Raw genomic sequence first — 13,563 nt, 5'->3', positions numbered from 1 at the left:
GTATTTCGAGAATAGGATTTGTCACTCCGATTGTCGGAGAGGTATCTCAGGGCCCACTCGGTAATGCACATCACTATAAGCCTTGCAAGCATTGTGACTAATGAGTTAGTTGCGGGATGATGTATTACGGAACGAGTAAAGAGACTTGCCGGTAACGAGATTGAACTAGGTATCGAGATACCGACGATCGAATCTCGGGCAAGTAACATACCGATGACAAAGGGAACAACGTATGTTGTTATGCGGTCTGACCGATAAAGATCTTCGTAGAATATGTGGGAGCCAATATGGGCATCCAGGTCCCGCTATTGGTTATTGACCGGAGAGGTGTCTCGGTCATGTCTACATAGTTCTCGAACCCAAAGGGTCCGCACGCTTAAAGTTACGATGACAGTTTTATTATGAGTTTATATGTTTTGATGTACCGAAGGTTGTTCGGAGTCCCGGATGTGATCACGGACATGACGAGGAGTCTCGAAATGGTCGAGACGTAAAGATTGATATATTGGACGACTATATTCGGACACCGGAAGTGTTCCGGAGAAGTTTCGGATTAAACCGGAGTGCCGGAGGGTTACCGGAACCCCCCGGGGAAGTATTGGGCCTTAGTGGGCCTTGAGGGGAGAGAGAGGGCAGCAGCCAGGAGGTGGTGCGCCCCCTCCCAGAGGAGTCCTAGTTGGACTAGGAGAGGGGGGCGCAGCCCCCTTTCCCTCTCCCTCTCCCTCTCTTTCCTTCCCCCCTACTTTTCCTAGTAGGACTAGGAAAGGGGAGTCCTACTCCTACTAGGAGGAGGACTCCCCCCTCTCCTTGGCGCGCCCCATAGGCAGCCGGCCTCCCCCTTGCTCCTTTATATACGGGGGCAGGGGGGCACCCAAGAACACACTTGATATACGATATTTAGCCGTGTGCGGTGCCCCCCTCCACCAGATTACACCTCGATAATACCGTCGCGAAGCTTAGGCGAAGCCCTGCGTCGGTGGAACATCATCATCGTCACCACGCCGTCGTGCTGACGAAACTCTCCCTCAACACTCGGCTGGATCGGAGTTCGAGGGACGTCATCGAGCTGAACGTGTGTAGAACTTCGGAGGTGCCGTGCGTTCGGTACTTGATCGGTCGGATCGTGAAGACGTTCGACTACATCAACCGCGTTGTGATAACGCTTCCGCTGTCGGTCTACGAGGGTACGTGGACAACACTCTCCCCTCTCGTTGCTATGCATCACCATGATCTTGCGTGTGCGTAGGAAATTTTTTGAAATTACTACGTTCCCCAACAGTGGCATCCGAGCCTGGTTTTATGCGTTGATGCTATGCACGAGTAGAACACAAGTGAGTTGTGGGCGATATAAGTCATACTGCTTACCAGCATGTCATACTTTGGTTCAGCGGTATTGTGAGATGAAGCGGCCCGGACCGACATTACGCGTACGCTTACGCGAGACTGGTTTCACCGTTCGGAGCACTCGTTGCTTAAAGGTGACTGGCGGGTGTCTGTCTCTCTCACTTTAGTTGAACCGAGTGTGGCTACGCCCGGTCCTTGCGAAGGTTAAAACAGCACCAACTTGACAAACTATCGTTGTGGTTTTGATGCGTAGGTAAGAACGGTTCTTGCTAAGCCCGTAGCAGCCACGTAAAATATGCAACAACAAAGTAGAGATCGTCTAACTTGTTTTTGCAGGGCATGTTGTGATGTGATATGGTCAGACATGATGTGATATAATGTGTTGTATGAGATGATCATGTTTTGTAACCGAGTTATCGGCAACTGGCAGGAGCCATATGGTTGTCGCTTTATTGTATGAGATGCAATCGCCATGTAATAGTTTTACTTTATCACTAAACGGTAGCGATAGTCGTAAAAGCAATAAGTTGGCGAGACGACAACGATACTACGATGGAGATCAAGGTGTCGAGCCGGTGACGATGGTGATCATGATGGTGCTTCGGAGATGGAGATCACAAGCACAAGATGATGATGGCCATATCATATCACTTATATTGATTGCATGTGATGTTAATCCTTTATGCATCTTATCTTGCTTTGATTGACGGTAGCATTATAAGATGATCTCTCACTAAAATTTCAAGATAAAAGTGTTCTCCCTGAGTATGCACCGTTGCAAAAGTTCTTCGTGCTGAGACATCACGTGTTAATCGGGTGTGATAGGCTCTACGTTCAAATACAACGGGTGCAAAACAGTTGCACACGCGGAATACTCAGGTTAAACTTGACGAGCCTAGCATATGTACAGATATGGCCTCGGAACACAGAGACCGAAAGGTCGAGCGTGAATCATATAGTAGATATGATCAACATAGTGATGTTCACCATTGAAACTACTCCATCTCACGTGTTAATCGGTCATGGTTTAGTTGCTTTGGATCACGTAATCACTTAGATGATTAGAGAGATGTCTATCTAAGTGGGAGTTCTTAAGTAATATGATTAATTGAACTTAAATTTATCATGAACTTAGTACCTGATAGTATCTTGCTTGTCTATGTTAATTGTAGATATATGGCCCGTGCTGTTGTTCCGTTGAATTTTAATGCGTTCCTTGAGAAAGCTAAGTTGAAAGATGATGGTAGCAATTACACGGACTGGGTCCGTAACTTGAGGATTATCCTCATTGCTGCACAGAAGAATTACGTCCTGGAAGCACCGCTAGGTGCCAGGCCTCCTGCAAGAGCTACACCAGAAGTTATGAACGTCTGGCAAAGCAAAGCTGATGACTACTCAATAGTTCAGTGTGCCATGCTTTACGGCTTAGAACCGGGACTTCAACGACGTTTTGAACGTCATGGAGCATATGAGATGTTCCAGGAGTTGAAGTTAATATTTCAAGCAAATGCCCGGATTGAGAGATATGAAGTCTCCAATAAGTTCTATAGCTGCAAGATGGAAGAGAATAGTTCTGTCAGTGAGCATATACTCAGAATGTCTGGGTATAATAATCACTTAATTCAACTGGGAGTTCAACTTCCGGATGATTGCGTCATTGACAGAATTCTTCAATCACTGCCACCAAGCTACAAGAGCTTCGTGATGAACTATAACATGCAAGGGATGAACAAGACGATTCCCGAGCTCTTCGCAATGCTAAAGGCAGCGGAGGTAGAAATCAAAAAGGAGCATCAAGTGTTGATGGTCAGTAAAACCACTAGTTTCAAGAAAAAGGGCAAAGGGAAGAAGAAAGGGAACTTCAAGAAGAATAGCAAGCAAGTTGCTGTTCAGGAGAAGAAATCCAAGTCTGGACCTAAGCCTGAAACTGAGTGCTTCTACTGTAAGCAGACTGGTCACTGGAAGCGGAACTGCCCCAAGTATTTGGCGGATAAGAAGGATGGCAAGGTTAACAAAGGTATATGTGATATACATGTTATTGATGTGTACCTTACTAATACTCGCAGTAGCACCTGGGTATTTGATACTGGTTCTGTTGCTAATATTTGCAACTCGAAACAGGGGCTACGGATTAAGCGAAGTTTGGCTAAGGACGAGGTGACGATGCGCGTGGGAAATGGTTCCAAAGTCGATGTGATCGCCGTCGGCACGCTACCTCTACATCTACCTTCGGGATTAGTTTTAGACCTAAATAATTGTTATTTGGTGCCAGCGTTAAGCATGAACATTATATCTGGATCTTGTTTAATGCGAGACGGTTATTCATTTAAATCAGAGAATAATGGTTGTTCTATTTATATGAATAATATCTTTTATGGTCATGCACCCTTGAAGAGTGGTCTATTTTTAATGAATCTCGATAGTAGTGATACACATATTCATAATGTTGAAGCCAAAAGATGCAGAGTTAATAATGACAGTGCAACTTATTTGTGGCACTGCCGTTTGGGTCATATCGGTGTAAAGCGCATGAAGAAACTCCATACTGATGGAATTTTGGAATCACTTGATTTTGAATCACTTGGTACTTGCGAACCGTGCCTTATGGGCAAGATGACAAAAACACCGTTCTCCGGAACTATGGAGAGAGCAACAGATTTGTTGGAAATCATACATACAGATGTATGTGGCCCGATGAATATTGAAGCTCGTGGCGGATATCGTTATTTTCTCACCTTCACAGATGATTTGAGCAGATATGGGTATATCTACTTAATGAAACATAAGTCTGAAACATTTGAAAAGTTCAAAGAATTTCAGAGTGAAGTTGAAAATCATCGTAACAAGAAAATAAAATTCCTACGATCTGATCGTGGAGGGGAATATTTGAGTTACGAGTTTGGTCTACATTTGAAACAATGCGGAATAGTTTCGCAACTCACGCCACCGGGAACACCACAGCGTAATGGTGTGTCTGAACGTCGTAATCGTACTTTATTAGATATGGTGCGAACTATGATGTCTCTTACTAATTTACCGCTATCATTTTGGGGTTATGCTTTAGAGACAGCTGCATTCACTCTAAATAGGACACCATCGAAATCCGTTGAGACGACGCCTTTTGAACTATGGTTTGGCAAGAAACCAAAGTTGTCGTATCTTAAAGTTTGGGGTTGCGATGCTTATGTGAAGAAACTTCAACCTGATAAGCTCGAACCTAAATCGGAGAAATGTGTCTTCATAGGATACCCAAAGGAGACCGTTGGGTACACCTTCTATCACAGATCCGAAGGCAAGATATTTGTTGCTAGAAATGGATCCTTTCTAGAGAAGGAGTTTCTCTCGAAAGATGTGAGTGGGAGGAAAGTAGAACTTGATGAGGTAACCGTACCTGCTCCCTTATTGGAAAGTAGATCATCGCAGAGATCAGTTTCTGCGACACCTACACCTAATAGTGAGGAAGTTAATGATAATGATCATGAAACTTCAGATCAAGTTATTACTGAACTTCGTAGGTCAACTAGATCAAGATCCGCACCAGATTGGTACGGTAATCCTGTTCTGGAGGTCATGTTATTAGACCATGGCGAACCTACGAACTATGAAGAAGCGATGGTGAGCCCAGATTCCGCAAAATGGCTTGAAGCCATGAAATCCGAGATAGGATCCATGTATGAGAACAAAGTATGGACTTTGGTTGACTTGCCCGATGGTCGGCAAGCCATTGAAAATAAATGGATCTTCAAAAAGAAGACTGACGCTGATGGTAATGTTACTATCTATAAAGCTCGACTTGTTGCGAAAGGTTTTCGACAAGTTCAAGGAATTGACTACGATGAGACCTTCTCACCCGTAGCGATGCTTAAGTCTGTCCGAATCATGTTAGCAATTGCCGCATTTTATGATTATGAAATTTGGCAAATGGATGTCAAAACTGCGTTCCTGAATGGATTTCTGGAAGAAGAGTTGTATATGATACAACCGGAAGGTTTTGTCGATCCAAAGGGAGCTAACAAAGTGTGCAAGCTCCAGCGATCCATTTATGGACTGGTGCAAGCCTCTCGGAGTTGGAATAAACGCTTTGATAGTGTGATCAAAGCATTTGGTTTTATACAGACTTTTGGAGAAGCCTGTATTTACAAGAAAGTGAGTGGGAGCTCGATAGCATTTCTGATATTATATGTGGATGACATATTACTGATTGGAAATGATATTGAATTTCTGGATAGCATAAAGGGATACTTGAATAAGAGTTTTTCAATGAAAGACCTCGGTAAAGCTGCATATATATTAGGCATTAAGATCTATAGAGATAGATCAAGGCGCTTAATTGGACTTTCACAAAGCACATACCTTGACAAAGTTTTGAAGAAGTTCAAAATGGATCAAGCAAAGAAAGGGTTCTTGCCTGTACTACAAGGTGTGAGATTGAGTAAGACTCAATGCCCGACCACTGCAGAAGATAGAGAGAAGATGAAAGATGTTCCCTATGCTTCAGCCATAGGCTCTATCATGTATGCAATGCTGTGTACCAGACCTGATGTGTCCCTGGCTATAAGTTTAGCAGGGAGGTACCAAAGTAATCCAGGAGTGGATCACTGGACAGCGGTCAAGAACATCCTGAAATACCTGAAAAGGACTAAGGATATGTTTCTCGTATATGGAGGTGACAAAGAGCTCATCGTAAATGGTTACGTTGATGCAAGCTTTGACACTGATCCGGACGATTCGAAATCGCAAACCGGATACGTATTTACATTGAACGGTGGAGCTGTCAGTTGGTGCAGTTCCAAGCAAAGTGTCGTGGCGGGATCTACGTGTGAAGCGGAATACATAGCTGCTTCGGAAGCAGCGAATGAAGGAGTCTGGATGAAGGAGTTCATAACCGATCTAGGTGTCATACCTAGTACATCGGGACCAATGAAAATCTTTTGTGATAATACTGGTGCAATTGCCTTAGCAAAGGAATCCAGATTTCACAAGAGAACCAAGCACATCAGAAGACGCTTCAATTCCATCCGGGATTTAGTCCAGGTGGGAGACATAGAAATTTGCAAGATACATACGGACCTGAATGTAGCAGATCCGTTGACTAAGCCTCTTCCACGAGCAAAACATGATCAGCACCAAGACTCCATGGGTGTAAGAATCATTACTATGTAATCTAGATTATTGACTCTAGTGCAAGTGGGAGACTGAAGGAAATATGCCCTAGAGGCAATAATAAAGTATTATATATTTCCTTATATCATGATAAATGTTTATTATTCATGCTAGAATTGTATTAACCGGAAACATAATACATGTGTGAATACATAGACAAACAAAGTGTCACTAGTATGCCTCTACTTGACTAGTTCGTTAATCAAAGATGGTTATGTTTCCTAGCCATAGACATGAGTTGTCATTTGATTAACGGGATCACCTCATTAGGAGAATGACGTGATTGACATGACCCATTACATTAGCTTAGCACCCGATCGTTTAGTATGTTGCTATTGCTTTCTTCATGACTTATACATGTTCCTATGACTATGAGATTATGCAACTCCCGTTTACCGGAGGAACACTTTGTGTGCTACCAAACGTCACAACGTAACTGGGTGATTATAAAGGTGCTCTACAGGTGTCTCCAAAGGTACTTGTTGGGTTGGCGTATTTCGAGAATAGGATTTGTCACTCCGATTGTCGGAGAGGTATCTCAGGGCCCACTCGGTAATGCACATCACTATAAGCCTTGCAAGCATTGTGACTAATGAGTTAGTTGCGGGATGATGTATTACGGAACGAGTAAAGAGACTTGCCGGTAACGAGATTGAACTAGGTATCGAGATACCGACGATCGAATCTCGGGCAAGTAACATACCGATGACAAAGGGAACAACGTATGTTGTTATGCGGTCTGACCGATAAAGATCTTCGTAGAATATGTGGGAGCCAATATGGGCATCCAGGTCCCGCTATTGGTTATTGACCGGAGAGGTGTCTCGGTCATGTCTACATAGTTCTCGAACCCAAAGGGTCCGCACGCTTAAAGTTACGATGACAGTTTTATTATGAGTTTATATGTTTTGATGTACCGAAGGTTGTTCGGAGTCCCGGATGTGATCACGGACATGACGAGGAGTCTCGAAATGGTCGAGACGTAAAGATTGATATATTGGACGACTATATTCGGACACCGGAAGTGTTCCGGAGAAGTTTCGGATTAAACCGGAGTGCCGGAGGGTTACCGGAACCCCCCGGGGAAGTATTGGGCCTTAGTGGGCCTTGAGGGGAGAGAGAGGGCAGCAGCCAGGAGGTGGTGCGCCCCCTCCCAGAGGAGTCCTAGTTGGACTAGGAGAGGGGGGCGCAGCCCCCTTTCCCTCTCCCTCTCCCTCTCTTTCCTTCCCCCCTACTTTTCCTAGTAGGACTAGGAAAGGGGAGTCCTACTCCTACTAGGAGGAGGACTCCCCCCTCTCCTTGGCGCGCCCCATAGGCAGCCGGCCTCCCCCTTGCTCCTTTATATACGGGGGCAGGGGGGCACCCAAGAACACACTTGATATACGATATTTTAGCCGTGTGCGGTGCCCCCCTCCACCAGATTACACCTCGATAATACCGTCGCGAAGCTTAGGCGAAGCCCTGCGTCGGTGGAACATCATCATCGTCACCACGCCGTCGTGCTGACGAAACTCTCCCTCAACACTCGGCTGGATCGGAGTTCGAGGGACGTCATCGAGCTGAACGTGTGTAGAACTTCGGAGGTGCCGTGCGTTCGGTACTTGATCGGTCGGATCGTGAAGACGTTCGACTACATCAACCGCGTTGTGATAACGCTTCCGCTGTCGGTCTACGAGGGTACGTGGACAACACTCTCCCCTCTCGTTGCTATGCATCACCATGATCTTGCGTGTGCGTAGGAAATTTTTTGAAATTACTACGTTCCCCAACATTTATAACAGAGTAGCAATCACACACTTATTACATCGAATGTCCCAAAAGAGAACTTATTACAATAAATATGGCTTAAGGCCATCTAAATAAGATAACAGCGGAAGGCTTGGAATAAATAGTGAGTCCATCAACTCCAACAACATAGCTGAGTGCATGACAAACGACCTAGCACACCTTACTCCTCATCTGAAAAGTCTACAACATGATACGTTGCAGCCCGAAAATGGGTCAGCACATGGAATATGCTGGCAATATAACACAGTAGAGCAATGAATAGATAAATGCTATCACTACATGCATATATGGCTGGTGGAGGCTCTAAGGTTATAATGTTTTGCGAAAAGCCAATTTTTTCCTACAACAAAGGAATAGATTTTATTTAACTATCATGGTGGTTGAAACATCATTGAGAAGGTTCCTCCAACTCAATCCCAATTAAAGTAGTCATTATCAACCCAACAAATTAATTTAGAGTGATGAGATCAAATCAATAATTCAAGTACCAGATACTCAAGATGTCCATAACCGGGGACACAGCTAACCATGATTAGTTTATACACTATGCAGAGGTTTGCGCACTTTTCCCCACAAGACTCGATCTCCTCCGTTGGATTTTCTCGCACTACATGGTGTTTGAGAAACGGATGACCGAGACACAGTCTTTCAGAAGCAATAACTCTAACCCTGGGTAGACAGTACCAACCTACATCCCCTACATCTCTAGCCTACCACTAGAAGAGGTCATGCAACTTACTCAACTATGCTAGAGCCCATAATAGCTTGTGGCTGCACACGGAAGTTTATAGCATGAATGATCTTATGATCCCTTTGAGCCTGGGTGGTGGGCCATAGGATGATCACACGGGCCCTCCGGGATATCCTAGGACAACACTACATTCTCCAGGTCCCCACAAGCAATCCACCTAGATGTGTATTAAAGTTGCCACCTTAAGTTGAACCATTAATTAGCAAACTCACATCTGTCATGGATACACTCAAACCCAATCCACGTCTACGAGCATAGCATGGCAATATAAGCATAACATGGAAGTAACTCCCAAGGGTTTGATAATAAAACAGGTAATAGGTTCTACCTCATCATCTACTTCCCAAACCCACATGTTAAGAGATCCTACTCATGCAACGTGTGAGGGTTGAAACTAATGCATAAAAACTGGGTATGAAAGAGGTATGATCAATGTGTTACTTGCCTTGCTGACGATCCGCAAAACCTAGTGACTCGTAGTAGCACGCTTCGCACTCCGGGAATTCTATCGCAAACAAACAATAGCATACATAAGCAATCAAGCAAATATGCACGGGTAAAGCTCAAATAAGAAAATCTAACTAGAAAGCTCAACTGAAGAACTCCGGTTTGCAAAAAGAATCAAATCGAACGGAGCAACGAAACTCAAACTATGGAAGAAAGAAGATCCGTTTACTAATCTGGACTAAAGTCAAATTTTACAGTACCAAAATCTTGTTCAAGTTGGTTAAATAGAAAGAGGGCTTGGAGACGAAGATCTAGGCGCTTGTTTCACCTGATTTGGATAAACGAGCGAAAAGATAAACTAAAACGAAGATTAGGGCATAAATCGTGATCGAAAATAATCGCGGAAAAACCCTGGAAAAGTAAAACGAGACGAATAGGCTAACGAACGAATGTTCGCTGTCTGCGGCTAAGCGACGAATAGCGTTCGTTAAAACGAACGTACGGACGAACGTCCGCTAAATGACCGAACCGAGAAGAACCAAACTGATCTATAAAAAAACCAGTAGATCTAGGGTTTTTAAGAAAACCGAGGTTTTTACCTAAAACCAAAAAAAAATGAAAGGCGGCCGGATCGGATCAGAATGGCGGCGTCTCCCGCGGGGCGGGGAGCTGCCGGCGACGGCGGGGAAGCGGCGGCGCGGCGCGGGCGGCGGCGGCTGCGGGCTGCTGCTGCGTGCGGGAGGCGGGGCGAGGTGAGGTGGTGGAGGGCGGCGGCGGCTCAACATATAAAAGGGCGGGGCCGGGCCGGCTTGGGGGAGGGGCAAGGGAGCCCGAGCCGGCCACGGCGGCCGGCGGCGCGTGCGGGAGGCTGAGTCCTCCCGGGGTCGGGGACGGCACGGCGGAGTGGGCCGGCTGGGCTTTCGGCCCAGTCGGTCCGAAGCAATTTTTTTCTTTAAAACAGAATTCGCCGGAAAAATTGTAGAAAATAAAATAGAAATCTAAAAATACCAAAACAAATTTTCACCATCTAAATAGAATATTTAGAACAAAGTGAACATTTTCTTGGCCCTAAAATGCAATTTTGAAAAATGCATATTTTTCTAATTCAAATAAAATTCCAATAAAATTCCAAAAATATTATTTATTTGATTTTAATGTTTTTCCTCCAATATTCCCTTTATTTTGGAGAAGTAATATTATCTCCTCTCTTATATTTTAACATGAAATATTTTCGGAGAGAAAAATAATTAAAACCAAAGTGATCCTTGTTTCGATATTTGATAAAATTTCAAATATGAAAAACGTGAAATCCCCAACTCTCTCTTCAGGTCCTTGAGTTGCTTAGAATTTCGAGGATCACAAAACAACAATGCAGTAAAATATGATATCCATGAATGACCTATGTATAACATTCCAAATTGAAAATTTGGGATGTTACAGCGGATCACTTCACCATCACAGTCACCATGGCAGACTAAGGCATAGCCTAGTGGTGGGGAGGGGTTGATGCCTTCCCACCCACCCAGGTTCAAGGCATGGAACTTGCAATTTGGGTATGTTGCACCAATTATACTGTAGGGGGTTCCCTTACAGTCTTTCTATCAAAAAAATCACAGTCACCATGCCATCGTGCTGAGGAACTCATCTTCTTCCTCAACACCTTTGCTGGATCAAGAGGACGAGGGACGTCATCGAGCTGAACGTGTGCAGAACTCGGAGGTGCCGCACGTTCGGTGCTTGATCGGTCGAATCTAGAAGAAGTTCGACTACATCAACCGCATTGTCAAACGCTTCCGCTTTCGGTCTACGAGGGTGCGTAGACACACTATCCCCCTCTCGTTGCTATGCATCTCCTAGATAGATCTTGCATGAGCGTAGGATTTTTTTTGATAATTGCATGCTACGTTTCCCAACAGTGGCATCAGAGCCAGGTCTATGCGTAGATGACATGCACGAGTAGAACACAAAGAGTTGTGGGCAGTGATCGTCATACTGCTTACCACCAATGTCTTATTTTGATTTGACGGTATTGTCGGATGAAGCGGCCCAGACCAACCTTACATGACCACGTTCATGAGACCGGTTCTAGCGACAGACATGCAACTAGTTTTGGATAAAGGTGGCTGGCGGGTGTCTGTTTCTCCTACTTTAGTTGAATCGAATTGGACTGCGGATGGTCCTTGTTGAAGGTTAAAACAACAAACTTGATAAATCACCGTTATGGTTTTGATGCGTAGGTAAGAACGGTTCTTGCTAGAAGCCTGTAGCAGCCACGTAAAACTTGCAACAAAAATGTAGCGGACGTCTAACTCGTTTTTGCAGGTCATGTTGTGATGTGATATGGTCAAGACATGATGTGATATACGTTGTTGTATGAGATGATCGTGTTTTTTAAAAGTTATCGACAACCGGCAGGAGCCTTATGATTGTCTCTTTATTGTATGAAATGCAAACACCATGTAATTGCTTTACTTTATCACTATGCGTTAGCGATAGTTGTAGAAGCAATAGTTGGCGAGACGACCACGACGCTATGATGGGATCAAGGTGTCGAGCCAGTGATGATGAGAGGGGGACGATGTATAGATAATGTGGGTGTATCACCTATGTAATCCTATATAGAGAGGTATAGATTGATCGATGTGTATGTGGGAAAGAGGCTGAGACCTGGCTAGATATATAGATCGATTGGTTTGTGTGGAAAACTAGGAAAGACCTAGCTATATATATACACACGTAGAGGAACACCGATTGTTGTGCATGCATGTGAGAGATAAAGAATGCCCGAAGTGATGAAGAGGGGGAGGTATGTGTGTGTGCATGAATGGGAGACCGACCTGAAGAAAAAGATTGCATGTGTGCGATGGATAATGTCAAGTGGTAGTGTGTGTGCATGCATGCACGACTGCGTGGGTGTAAAAGACTAGGTGAGGTCATAATCAATGTAAAGTTGAATTCAAATATTTGAATAAGAGATGATCATGATGTCTGAAACCCATGCATGCATGCATGAATATAACTGAGATATGCGTGGTGTGATTTGGAAACGAGCATGCTATATACTATATACACATTGAACAAGGTCAGAATGATTTGAATTTGAGATACCAATGGCAGGCATCGTTTGGCCACCTTGCATCCGTGCATGGACACACTATTCAAATTGGAGATGATGGGTGGCTTTCGCATCACATATCTATACCCCTATATAGTGTGCGTATAACTTTGAAAGATGGTCGTTGGATGAAGCCAATATGACGGTGTAGAGATGGCAAATCCGAGCACTACTAGTCATTGGATATCATCTACATTCCACCAGATTTTGCCACATGTACAATCTAGAAGACTCCATGGTTGAACTTAAGCATAATGCACAAATCTCAAAACACAAGCACTTCTTCTTTGTTCTAGAATCTTCCATATCATAATTGCCCAATTTTTTCTAGATGAATTGCCATTATTTGTTTTTACTTTATGCTTTACAACGCACAATTCCATGAATCTTAAAATAGATTAGCTTTTTTATAAAAATTAATTGATTTTGAATGAGATGAACTATAAGAGTTAAACGAACATCTACATCATGCATATATGACTCAAAGATTACATGCTATAATGTTATATTTATTCATAATTTGGTTGCGAAATCTCATGCGTGCAATGCATGTGTACCTTACTAGTCTAAATGGTATGTGTGTGTGTGTGTTGTGCGTGTTAAACACATTGTATGTAGTATCATACATGGTTTAGATTCCGAAACATCTAGCTAGAGCATACATGTACTATGATTTGAATTCAACATAAAATGGATACATATATTTGAATTCGAGATCGTATGTACATGTAGTTCACATTTATATGGGAATTTACTACTCCTATATTCATGTCATGTGTTGTGAAGATAATATTTATATGGTTGTATAACTAAGCCGAGTACAATCCCATTCAAACAGGGAAATGTACTCAAATTTAGTCCATATGCTAGACAACATGAATTGTTTTTTTATTGTTGAGGGAAGTGCAAATTGATTTGGTACTGTACACGTTAAGTTTGTTGTCCCAAATCTTTT

Source organism: Triticum aestivum, chromosome 7D (genome assembly GCF_018294505.1).
Source record: "Triticum aestivum cultivar Chinese Spring chromosome 7D, IWGSC CS RefSeq v2.1, whole genome shotgun sequence".
Lineage (NCBI taxonomy): Eukaryota > Viridiplantae > Streptophyta > Magnoliopsida > Poales > Poaceae > Triticum > Triticum aestivum.
Note: the sequence above shows the minus strand (reverse complement) of the source record.